Source organism: Kogia breviceps, chromosome 10 (assembly GCF_026419965.1).
Source record: "Kogia breviceps isolate mKogBre1 chromosome 10, mKogBre1 haplotype 1, whole genome shotgun sequence".
Taxonomy (NCBI): domain Eukaryota; kingdom Metazoa; phylum Chordata; class Mammalia; order Artiodactyla; family Physeteridae; genus Kogia; species Kogia breviceps.
Window position 1 is genome coordinate 26,811,573 of NC_081319.1, and position 13,500 is coordinate 26,825,072.

Here is a 13,500-nt window from a genome sequence, read left to right on the forward strand (position 1 = left end):
CTTTACCCATTTGTCTGTCGATGGGCATTTTGGTTGCTTCCATGACCTGGCTATTGTAAATGGTGCTGCAATGAACATTGGGGTGCATGTGTCTTTTTGAATTATGGTTTTCTCTGGGTATTTGTCCAGTAGTGGGATTGCTGGGTCATATGGTAATTTTATTTTTAGTTTTTGAAGGAACCTCCATACTGTTCTCCATAGTGGCAGTATCAATTTACATCCCACCAACAGTGCAAGATGGTTCCCTTTTCTCCACACCCTCTCCAGCATTTGTTGTTTGTGGATTTTATGATGATGCCCATTCTAACCAGTATAAAGTGATACTTCATTGTACTTTTAATTTGCATTTCTCTAATAATTAGTGATGTTGAGCATCTTTTCATGTGCCTCTTGGCTATCTATATGTCTTCTTTGGTGAAATATCTATTAAGGTCTTCTGCCCATTTTTTGATTGGGTTGTTTGTTTTTTTAATATTGAGCTACATGCTATTTATATATTTTGGAGATTAATCCTTTGTCCGTTGATTTGTTTGCAAGTATTTTCTCCCATTCTGAGGATTGTCTTTGCATCTTGTTTATAGTTTCCTTTGCTGTGCAAAAGCTTTTAAGTGTTATTAGGTCCCATGTGTTTATTTTTGTTTTTATTTCCATTACTGTAGGAGGTGGGTCAAAAAGATCTTGCTGTGATTTATGTCAAAAAGCATTCTTCCTATGTTTTCTTCTAAGAGTTTTATAGTGTCTGGTCTTTCATTTAGGTCTTTAATCCATTTTAAGTTTATTTTTGTGTATGGTGTCAGGGAGTATTCTAATTTCATTCTTTTACATGTAGCTGTCCAGTTTTCCCAGCATCACTTACTGAAGAGACTGTCTTTTCTCCATTATATATCCTTGCCTCCTTTGTCGTAGATTAGTTGACCATAGATGCCTGGGTGTATCTCTGGGCTTTCTATGCTGTTCCATTGATCTATATTTCTGTTTTTGTGCCAGTACCATATTGTCTTGATTACTGTAGCTTTGAAGTATAATCTGAAGTCAGGGTGTCTGATTCCTCCAGCTCTGTTTTTTTCCCTCAAGATTGCTCTGGCTATTCTGTCATGACCCTTTTTATTTATTTATTTATTTTTGTGATATGCGGGCCTCTCACTGTTGTGGCCTCTCCTGTTGTGGAGCACAGGCTCCGGACACGCAGGCTCAGTGGCCGTGGCTCATGGGCCCAGCCACTCCGCGGCATGTGGGATCTTCCCACATGGGGACCGGGGCACGAAACCATGTCCCCTGCATCGGCAGGTGGACTCTCAACCACTGTGCCACCAGGGAAGCCCGGTCATGACCCATATTAAATGCTGATCTAAAGTATTTAGAAATATAGCTTTAAAAATCTTATAGTTCCATATTTTAAAACAATTATAATATAGAGAATGCTACTGTAAGTCATTAGGTTGGTTTTTAACTGACAGGATAAAATTTATTCATCAAAATTAATTTACAGTAGTCTGTTAGGAAGGCAATGCAGTTGTTCAAAGGATGCTATAGTTTTTAAAACACTCAAGTTTCTTTGGGGGCTAGGCTTTGTTTTCTTTAGCACTGTGGAGCAGTCATGTTATTTTAGTTATACCATGCTTTTTTTCCTACAGTAAATTTATTATGTAAACTGAGTGACTGCCTTATTCACCATACTTCACTCTAAATGGCCTTTGAGTGCTATTACAATTTAAATTTATCCTCAAAGGGTGATGATATGGCACCTGCTAGGTCATTCAAAACAATGTGCCATAACGGTGAAAGTAATTCCCCCCAAAATGACTTATTAAATGTTTTCTGTGACTTGGAATAACTATAGGATGACTTTGAAGGAACCATTCTTTATATGCATATGTCAATTTTGATGATATGCCCAGTGTCTGTGACCTGTATGTTTGACCATATGCTAGAGTGTATGAAAATGTATGACTTTGTCCAATTCTTCAAATTATGCATCCTTATTCTGGTTATTGACACATTTTTAGGAAAGTTTTCTGTAGCTTTGTGGTGAGACAAGTTTGCATATCCACTTTTACAGAAATGATGGAGAGAGGGCAGTTTTCCCTTAAGGCAGATTGCAAGACCTCTTCTCATTGAAAAAGAAAAACAAATGAATTCTCTTTGGCAGCTTTATGCTATACTCAAAAGATGTTAAAGACACATGTTTTCATCCTATATTCTGAAATTATCAACATAAACGCTACATAAATGGAATTCTAATTATATGTAATGGATCGCAAAACATGACTTAAGGATAAAGAGGATATTTATTACATATAATAAATATGTATCATAAAATAATATAAGTTCTTGGTTTAAAAGAAATCTTTATAAAATGGTATTAAATGAAGAGTCTCAGTTTCTAGAGGAAATCACAGTTAATCATTTCTTCCATATCCTGGGAACAATTAGAACATATAACGTTTTTATGCAAATGGAATGCACACTACTCAAATTGTTCTTTCTCTTGCCTGTTTTAATTTAAAGTTTATCTTGCAGATCTTTCACATTGGAGCATATATAGTTGCCTCATTACTTTCAATAGCTGCACATTACTTCATGGTATGTGAAGTGAGAGACTCTCTCATCCCACTAACTCAGGCAAGGAAGACATTCAGCCATCCTTATTTTTCTTTAATTCAACTTAATCTTATTTTAGGATTCTATTCCCCTGGGCAGTCCAAACTTAATATCTGCCAATTCTGGGTCTGGCATTTAGCTGCGTTCCACGAGGCTTAGGTAGAACAGAGGTCGTGGCTGCAGCGTCTTGTCCTTGGTTGTTGACTTTCCGTGCTGACAGATGCTGAGATGTATTTGTCCCATCTGGTCCTCTACCCTAGTAAATCTCTGATCATCATCTCTGGCTCTCACTCCAGTCCCGTTAGATCCTTCGGATCTCCTTCATGTGTATATGTCACTCGCACACACATGGGATTACTTTGCCATGCTGTGACTTGGAGGAGGTCTTTGCAAGCTCTTTAGACTCATCTTTTAGTTACACCAAAGAGCCAAGCTCTTTAGACCCATATTCTAGTTACACCAGGCAGCCATTCCGTCCCTACCCTTTTAACACTATGTCAGGATACTCTCAAAATGGGGAGGAGGGGATCAGGAGAGGGCTTGGTCGTTTCTAGGCATCTGCCTAACGAGCAAATTTTCTTTTCACTCAGACTCAGCAGAATAGTCTGTAGCTTTTGTTACTTCCCACCCCTGGGTTCAGCCTTCAATGGAAGCTCCTTTCCAGTGCAGGTATATGCTCCCTTTCTGACTCCCTCGTTTCCCCAAGCCAGGAAGTTTTTAATTTATGGGGCCAGATAGGTAAGTTTCTCTTATTTACTGCACAAGCTTCTAAATATCAACGTCAAGGCTTTTGAAACTTTTTGAAACTCAAAAGCCAAACATTTTCTACTTATTTGACATTTGCATTCTGCTCTGCCCTTTGATCCCTGAAGCAAGGCATGCAGTATACCAGAGAGAAAAGAAATTCAAGCAAACAGCCCTCCCTAAACAGCTAACATGACCAAATATTATCTCACATGTATGCGTATATCCTATTTATGACTCTTTATAGTTAGTAATTTATGTTGTTTCCATATGCTGTTGCTGTTACAAGCTACAGTAAATGTCCTTGCCCACATAGCTTGGAAGTTTATGTACAGATATTGACAATAAAAATCCTAGCGTAGGAATTCGTGGAAAAAATGGGAAAGGGTAGGTGTATGATAAATAGTAATGGACATCACTACATCTCCTTTTCAGAAAGGTTACAAAACCACAATCTTGTATAGAAATGCCTTTTTCTCCGTAGTGTTATCCACTAGGTTTTCATCCATGTTTAAATTTTTTCCAAACTGATAGCTGAAAATATTATTTCTTTATTTTCTGATTTTCCATGTCTTTAATTAAAAGAGAAATTGAACATATTCTTACAGATGTTCCAGCATTTTGCACCTTGTGTTCCCTCAATTGCTTTTTTTCTATTTGTTTGCTTTTTAAAAATTTTATTGAAGTATAGTTGATTTACAATGTTGTATTTAATTCTGCTGTACAGCAAAGTGACTCAGTTGTACATATATATATTCTTTTCCATTATAGTTTATAACAGGATATTGAATATAGTTCCCTGTGCTATACAGGAGGACCTTGTTGTTTATCCACCCTATATATGTTTGCATCGCCTTAATTGCTTATTGATGTGAAAATGTGGTATTAAATAATTCTAAAGTGGTTTAAATAGAATTTTTCTCAAGAGTTATATACTGATTGATTGAATGAGTTTTGTTTTGGGAGGCAGGTTGTATAGAGTTTAAGGCAACTACTACTTCCCAGTCTTTACTGCATTTGACAGCAACTGACTAAGTATTATATAAGGTTAGGAACAAAATAAATCTGAAGATGAAAAACTGAGTCACCAACACAGAGGCAATAATTGTGCTCCAACAATGTTGAAATATCTCCACTCTGTAAACACAGAGCTAGTTCTCATCAAAACAGCATTTGGTCCAATGGTTACATGATAGCAGACATGGGAGACAGCTAACAAAGCCAGTGAATGGCCCTTGAGCATGTGTAATTATGCAAAGATTCCAATAACTAACTAGCACAATGGATTTTGGTCTCAATTCAAGTGTTGCAGAACATCCATTCACATGTCCCATGATGTCACTGAATTGCCACTATAATAGATTTGCTGCTGGTAAGAATTCCACAGAGAAGCTAAGACACGTAAGAACTTTAGGAGCAGTGAATGAGAACTGATTGCCAACTGCGTTATTACGTTTTCAACACCTTACATCTAAAATATCTGACTTCTCCCTCTTCAGATCTTCTCCATGTCCATTTCTTATATTTTCTATTTCATACTTACCTGTATCTTAACCAAATCAGCATCCTGTCTTCCAGCTAGAAAGCACCTTACAATCTGAGTAACTCCTTACAACCAGCACCGTGCCCCTTTTTCTTGATGATAATTGCTACCATGTCCTGAAGCCATACTGTGTGCCAGGCAACCCTGCTAGGTCATTATCATTACCCCCCATTTTATAAATAGAGCCTGACACCCAGAGAGGTTGGAAAACTTGCCCAAAGTCAACATCCAGTAAGTTGCAGAATCAGCAGTAGCAGGTTCTGAGGTCTGATACATTCTGCAAGGGAAAAGGAAGGAGATTTTTAATATGAGTTGCAGCATTTCTCAGAATAGACTTTGCTGGAACTGCTACTTAATAGCTAGCAATGCTGAAGCCTCTCTGTACATGATTTTGCCTCTGGGCAGTTAACTGTCCCTTCAATGCTCTGACTAGTTCTGTTTAATCCCATTTAAAGATTATATGGATGGGTAAGGCAGTCTGTGCTGTATGACCCTTAGACAGCTTCTCAAACACGGAGAAAGATGCCTAATAAGGAATAGACTAGATTCTGGTCTCCTCATCTCATTTTTTGGCTGCATTTTCCTCATGGAAATGGCTGTAGATGGACCTCTTCCTCTGCTGCTTGCTCCTTCTTGGGTCGCCCTCCCCCCACAGCCTTGTGACCCTTCATCTGACCATATTTAGGCTGATTCATGGAAAGAGCTTGGGAAAATGGCTTTCCCTCTAGAGACAGAAAGGGAAGGAGTAGGATTTGGGGAGAAAGGTTGGAAGGAGAATTAACCCTGTGGAAGGGACCCAAAAGTAGTCCAAGTGTTGGACTTAGACCTGGATGATGGAGCCCTTTGAAAATATCTCAAGAAGACAAGACTTTGGGGAAAGCATTGCTCTTGAGGTAAATGTAAATTGGGCAACCTTTTGGGATAGCACCTGGCTGTACTATCACACTCCACAGCCAGTGGTCTTAGCCACCAAATTCCACACTTTGTAATTCAGCCCCAAGCAAACCTGATGGTCAAGTCCCTCATTACCCTTATCAGAAGTAAATATATATATTACATTTAGAATGGATAAACAACAAGGTCCTAATGTATAGCACAGAGAACTATATTCAATATGCTGTGATAAACCGTAATGCAAAAGAATATAAAAAAAAGAATGTCCGTATGTGCATAACTGAGTCACTTTGCTGCACAGCAGAGATTGGCACCACATTGCAAATCAACTATACTTCAATTAAAAAAGGAAGTAAATATAAAATTTCATTTTCAGGAATTTTCAAACAGGGAAACTAGCTCTCATACTACCTTGAAGACTTTAGACTGAAGTGACTGGTTTAACTTAATTTCCTCATTTTGCAAAACTTAAGGTTCATAAAGGGAAAACAGCTTATTCAGGACCACACAGAAAAAGAAACATTTCTACTCATGTTATAATTTTGGACTAATATTTAGAAGAGGGTTCTAGTGCAACATTTGTGTGATCCATTTCAATACATAAATGTTGCAGAAAACTCAAGTGTCCCTGAGAAGCATTTTTTCCCTGGTCATAGCTAACATTTATTGAACTCAGCACAATGCCAATTACAATTAATATCTTAGTCTGCACTCTCACTTAGTCTTTACAGTAACACTGGGAGGAAGGAAGTTGTAGGAATCCGCATTTTATAGGTGAGAAAATAAAGGCTCAGAGACTTCAAATCATTTGTCACTTGCTAATATACAGAATCTTATCCAAGTTTTCGAATTCCAAAAGTCAAGCAAGGTCTTAACTACTGTGTCATGCTGAGCCCCTAGACAGCATTTGAAATATTTAAAGGGTCCAACCTCAGGGAGCTTGCTCATGCTCTTCCTTCCACCTGGAATACTCTTTCTCTAAATATCCCACGAGGTTTAAACTTTCACTGACCTCAAATCTCTGCTCAAATGTCACCTTATCAGTGAGGACTTTTCCGACCACTTTGTATAAAATACCCACCTGCTGTACACCCACGCTTCTGATCCCCTTCACCCTGCCTCATTTTTCTACATAGAATTTATCATCAGGCGTATTCTGTACATATTTCTGTATTGTATCCATCTTTCCTAGCTAGAAATGTCATCTCTATGAGGTTGGGAGCTTGGATCTGTTCCCTGGATCTCCAGTAGCTGGAAGAGTGCCTGGCACACAATAGATGCTCACAAAATATTTGTAGCATGAATGAGTGTGTGAATGAATGAATCAATCAAACAACTTCAGTTACATCTCCCTCATCAGCCTCACATAGTATTTATCAGGAGCAGCTGGGGGACTCCAGGAAGTCTGATTTAAAAGGTGTCCGGGGCTTCCCTGGTGGTGCAGTGGTTGAGAATCCGCCTGCCGATGCAGGGGACACGGGTTCGTGCCCTGGTCTGGGAAGATCCCACATGCCGCGGAGCGGCTGGGCCGGTGAGCCATGGCCACTGAGCCTGCGCGCCCGGAGACTGCGCTCCGCAATGGGAGAGGCCACAACAGTGAGAGGCCCGCGTACCGCAAAAAAAATAATAATAATAATAATAATAAAAATAAACGGTGTCTGATTTTCCTTAAAAAAAAATCCAGTTGAATAAAAGAATATTTAATTGTGTCAGTGGCTGGTATTAAAGCATACGAGGTCATCCATTTTTTCTTCAGGCACTGACAGCTGGGAGAAGAATATACAAGTCTGCTCTCCTTGTCTGTCCTTGTGTTCCCTTCCTCCTTGCATAGCTCTGTATATTTAAATCATTGGAAATACTCATTCTGAGAAATGTGGAAGCAGCATTTTTTTTCCCTTTTCATAAGCCAACACTTATTCCCAGTGGGTAACATTTAGCAATGAAGTGTTTTTTGACTCCAGCACTTATCAGTGTTTCTGAAATATACAGTATAATTAAATTACTCGGAGGTGGTACTTTAATCAGGAGCAAGTTTAATGAATATTCAAGCTGTTCACTATTAGGAAATGAAAGAAGATTGTAGGAATTACAGCCTCAAAAGTCATACAGAAGAGGGTGCTATCATTCTTTAGAAATATACACACACACACACACAAACACACACACACACTCAAGAAAGCTTTCTTACATAACTGATCAAGTGATATCAACTATATGCACTGAACATTAAGTAGAGAATTTATAAACACAGGCAGTTCAAAAGTCAAAATCATTGCCTAACAATAGCACTAAATTTTTTAAAAATTGGGACAGTTTATAAAATCTACCTCAGTTTTAGACAGATTAGTTAACAGTTAACCACATCACCACCAAAAGTAGCACATTTTCAATCCCCCAAATGCCCGTCAGAGTCAATGCTGTGATATTTCATTAAACCGTTCACCTCTATCAAAGCTAAAAGATGAACAAAAGAAAAAATATTTTGGCTAAAATTTCATATTATAGCCCTTGATATCTTTTAAATAAAAAATAAACATTCCTTTTATTTGATTAACTGCATATTCTTTGTTCAAAGGCTTTTCTTTTGAGGGTAGATAAAGATGACTACCGTTATTGCTTAACTCTGATTCCAGAAAAATCATGTTGTAGCTTCTGGTTATCTACTCCAAAGGCAAATAGCGTTTTAACATTGACATCTTTTCTGGTTCACTTACTCTAAAATAAAATTTCAGGAAGGATGAAGTGTCTGTGAAGTAAGTAAATCTCAAAATTCTCTTCCACTTGTGCTTTAGAGATGTTATTTGAAGATAGCCATGGCAAAAACCCTTTCACTTATGTTTCAAATGTGCCCTACTTTCTCTTCCTTCTCCAAGGTTTTCTAAGCCCCTGCCTTTACAGTTCAAGCAATTTGTATTTTGATTATTTCTGTGAAGCAGAACAGTCACGTGAACTGTAAATTTTCTGTGGGCAAAATAAATGCAAATAAGAGGAATTTTCGATATCTGCCTAAATGAGTTACTTAGAATACAAATAAGAAAAGCCATTCCAACAGGGAAAGCTACTTTTATACTCCACTATAAGTTTCTAGGCTTAACAGCTTTGAGAGGATATATGTATTACACCGAGCTCAATACATGGATAGTCTTAAATGAAGTTCCCATTTGTAGAGCTTGATTGGAAGAAGGCAAAGCTTTTTCCTGAAAGAGGATTTCGTTTAGTCATTCACACCCAAAATGCACGTGCCATTTTCAAGCCACCACTGCCTAGCCAGCTAAAGCGGAGGACCTCAGGCAGATGGGAGAGTTAGAGAACAGAGCAGACACTGAACAGACCTCTGACACTGAACACGTCTGCCCTTACGCTCAAAGCCATTGCAGCCACTCACCTGAACTCATCAGCTAAGGGTGAGCTGGGTCCATCACTTGACTTTTGTTCTCAGATCCATTCTCTGCCCTTCTTTCCTCGGTTGTGCGCTGGAGGGCACTACATTTACCAGGCTCTCTCGCTTTCTGCTTTTAGATGGGTTTAGCTAATGGAAGACTCTGGGTGCAAGTGTGGAGAGCAAGAAGGGAAAAAGCCAGGATCGCCCCCATTCTGTTTCAGGTGGCAACTCCAGTACTTGCTGTAATACCTGTGTGGCTCCAGTTCCCAGAGGATGTCCCCTCTCTCCATGGTCTCAGTTCTCCTTAGACAGGCCCACCAGGGACCCTCACTCCTGAGCTCTGATACAACCACCTCCTGCTTTTCACACTCCAGCCCTAGGTTGGTAATAGCTTCTTTGCTTTCGCTAAATGCAGGGTCGCTTCATAATACTGTTTAGTTCCTTAGCTATTCTATCATCTGAGTAAGCAGTCCCTCGTAATAGATTCTTTTGGTTTGAAATACTTAAAGGGCTCTCTTTTTACTGATACAGAAGACCATCTTTTGTGCTGTAGGAATATTTGGAAAGGACTCACTGTCCTAGTTTAACCCAAATATTTTATTGCATAACTTCTTTAAATCAGTCTGGTTGGGCAGTGAGAAAACAAAGATTAGGTTAAAAATATATCGACTCCACCAGTTTCTACCTTGCTCACTGTACACACAAAACAACCATCTATATAACTCTGAAGCACTTACCACAATATGAGACTTCTGGGGCGGTTATAGTTGACACATATTTTGTATTATTATTCAACTGCCAAATGTTTATGGATTATTAAATATATGTCAGGAAAGAAACAACCTCCAAGCTTCACTCTTGATGAAGGTATGGTAAGAGATAGAGTTACAGGTAGAATTGTTTATGCCTTACCACTTTGAATATGTTATTCCATTGTCTTTTATTCATTGTTCTGTATTTATATGTGAAATGGGGATAGTAAGGTATTTTCCCCATCGATTGTTATGAACATTAAATAAGAGATACTGAAAATACTGCCCAGCCTACAGCAACTATTTAAAAACATCAGCTCTTATTGCTGACTATAAGTCTTTTGTCAGTTGAATAGTCATTCCTTTGTAGGAATATGTCTCTTAGTCTCTGTTAGCTTTTAAGAATTTTGCCTGTCTTTGATAGTCTGCAGTTTTTTTCACAATGATTCTTTTAGATGTGAATTTGCTTGTATCTGTCCTATATGGATATTGGGGTACTCTTTAAATCTTAGGATGCCTTAGATGACTATTTTTTCAATTCTGGAAAATTCTCAGCCATTTTCTCTTATAACATTAGGTCTCCCTCATACACTTTATTTTATCCTAGAACTCCTATCGGACGTATATTAGACTTCATCTTCCTATCTTGCATGCCTCAACTTCTCTTGTTTTTATTTCTCTCTTCCACACTCTAGGTCACCTCCTTAGATCTGTGTTCCAATATATACATTATTTTTTGTGTGTGTATTTTTACTGTTGTTCAGCTAGTTAATTGATTTTTAAAAATTGCAGTGATTTTGTGATTGTCATGTAAAGATTTCCATTATATCCCTTCCCATTTCTCAAATCTGTTTTTTATACTGTTTTGTGCTTGCTTTATCCTTATTATTTCCTCTTTACCTATTTAAACATAAAAAAAATACTTATATAAATCTTCTTTTAGATAATTCTATTATTTCTTGTTTGTACAAGTTTTTCTTTCTGTCCCACCATCCTATTCTCCTTCTCAGTGATTCACTTCCTTCCACGGTTTGCATCTTCAATTGGGAGCTCACGTTCAGTTGAGGCTTACTTCCCTGGCATCCTGGGCTCCCTGAGCTGTGGAAGTTTCCTTTTTGTGTTATGTTGGCTTTGCTGCTTCTGAGAGTCCACTGGTTTCACTCATTCTTGGTCAGTTTTTTTTTTTTTTTTTTTTTTTTTAGCGGTACGCGGGCCTCTCACTGTTGTGGCCTCTCCCGTTGCGGAGCACAGGCTCTGGACGCGCAGGCTCAGCGGCCATGGCTCACGGGCCCAGACGCTCCGCGGCATGTGGGAGCTTCCCGGACCGGGGCACGAACCCGTGTCCCCTGCATCGGCAGGCAGACTCCCAACCACTGCGCCACCAGAGAAGCCCTCTGGGTCAGTGTTTATGTTGATTTCTTAGTTAGGAGCTTCTGCTCCACACTGATGGCATGAATTTGGACCTGCTCATTCACATGATGATGCGTTTGAATTTCCTTGGGTTACTTTTCCCTAAATTCAGCCTTGGATATAAAGCAAGCTTCCTTGCTGATTCCCCCACCTGGTGGGGCTGGAGTCTGCCCATCCCCGTGACTCCAGGCTTGTTGCAGGTATCACAGCTCTAGTTCCCTGTATAGATAGTGTCTGTGTCCTAGACTGGCTTCTCTGCACGTGCATCCAAACCCCCCAAAATGCAGCTGTTAGGGCCTACACCTGCTTCTCATAAGACTCTAATACATTTTCACCTAAGCCCCTTCCCACCTCTCTGATTTTGAGTTTGCTTTGCAATTCTGAAAATGGGTATTTCTATCTTCTGGTTTTGAATTTGCATATGTGTTCACTTAACTTTTACTTTCTTATATAATATTTTATCTATTCAGAGTCTAATTCGGGGAATCCTTTCTTCAGTTTTATTCCCCATATTGACCATGCTGAAAGAAAAAAACGCTTGAAAATTACAGATTCTTTCATAGAGTGTCATCTGTGCAATCTCAGAACCACCTGGAATGGGGTGTAGGTATAGTCCATTAGCAGAAAGAAGATACTGTTACTCCTTGCTGATCATGAATCCACAAGAAGTCCATGAAATGATGCAAAAGATTTCTTTTCTCATCAGGTAATTAATTCATTTGGTATGTTTTTGGCTGAAGGTAACAGAAAATTCAACTAAAATTGGCTTAAACAATAAGAAAGACTTGTTTTCTTATCTATCCAAGAGCTAAAGATAGGGCCATTTCAGAGTCGGTTAACTGAGTGTCTCAACCTCATTATTGCTGCAGCTCAAATTCTTCTCGTATCTCCCGCTTTCCCCGCACAGTCACGAGATGGCAGGAACAGTTCCAGACGTGTCAACCTGAATATCTATCAAGATGGAGGAAAGGGGAGAAGAGAATTTAGTTCTTCCATAGGTGTATCTTTTTAAGAGAAAGGAAGAATGTCTAGAAGTCCTCGTGGTGTAACCCTCATCTCTAATTGATTAGAAGTGTATCATAGGCCTGTTCTCAAACCGATCCCTGACAAGGGAAATAGAGTTACCACAAATGGCAGAGATCAAATTAGAGTCACCCTGGGGTTGTTAATGGGTCCAGGCTTCCCTGAAGAACAGGGTTGCCCCACGACTGAACAGGATCAGGAATCTCTTACCTTGGAGAGCGGGCAATAGCTCTTGGGCAAGGTCAGGTCTCTAAGAGTTGGCATTAGGAGAGGTTCGGCAGGTCCAGTCTCTGGGCTCCTTTCCCCCTGTGTTTGCCATCCCCTTTTCCTCCCCCAACCCCAGCCCCTGCTAAGGCACAAGCAACCTTCGACACTACCACTGTTTCTGTCTCTATCCTGTAAGAGTGAAGGTGGAACCTTGTGATTGGTACCACCTTGCAGCCTATGGAAAGCCTAGATGTTCTTCACATCTTCAGACCGAACCATGTATGAGCTAAATAGGGGCCATGCTCATCCCTGTCCTGCTTTAGAACTTGGTCTTCAGAGGTCCCATGGCATCGTCTAGAGGTGCACACGCAGGGAGCCTTTGGATGGGGACAGTATAAAGTCTTACGGCATAGGGAGATGCTACCGCTGTGGGGAAGTTAGCTGTTGATGTGCTGGTATGAAGTGAACAGGGCTTCTATCCGGTACAAACTGGAGTCCCAACTGGCACAGGCTGCATGGCCTGCATTATGAATACTGGGAAATTCTCACACGAAGGCTATGTGGGTGACTGGCAATGACTCCAAGACACTGCAGGTCATAGGCCTTTTAACATGTCCTTTACAATGATCCTCCTCTTGGTTCACTCACTGGGCATGCCACAGGTTATGATACAGTGCCCTCTGGAACAAGTGCCCCAGGGTCAGATCACTTGTATGTGTTAGTCACCTCACTTATTTCCCCACCTCCAGACACACCTCCAGACCGTCTTTCTCGCTCTGCACAAAAGGTGTGTCTCTTCGTTTATTTCCTTCTAGACTTCAGGGGACCATACATCCAGAGCACAAATCATAAGTCACAGGAAAAATTTTCTCTTTACAAAAGTACAGGGAAAACTGCCTTTAACATTGTCTGTATGGTGAGGGAAAGCATTTGTTTTTCTCCTA

General features: G+C 39.7%; 1 protein-coding gene across 4 annotated transcripts in view; it reads left to right on the forward strand.

Annotated features, from left to right (window-relative positions):
• The window catches only part of CADPS (calcium dependent secretion activator), a 795,170-nt gene that overhangs the window by 20,299 nt on the left and 761,371 nt on the right, over positions 1–13,500 (forward strand). The gene's annotated exons all lie outside the window — the stretch shown is intronic.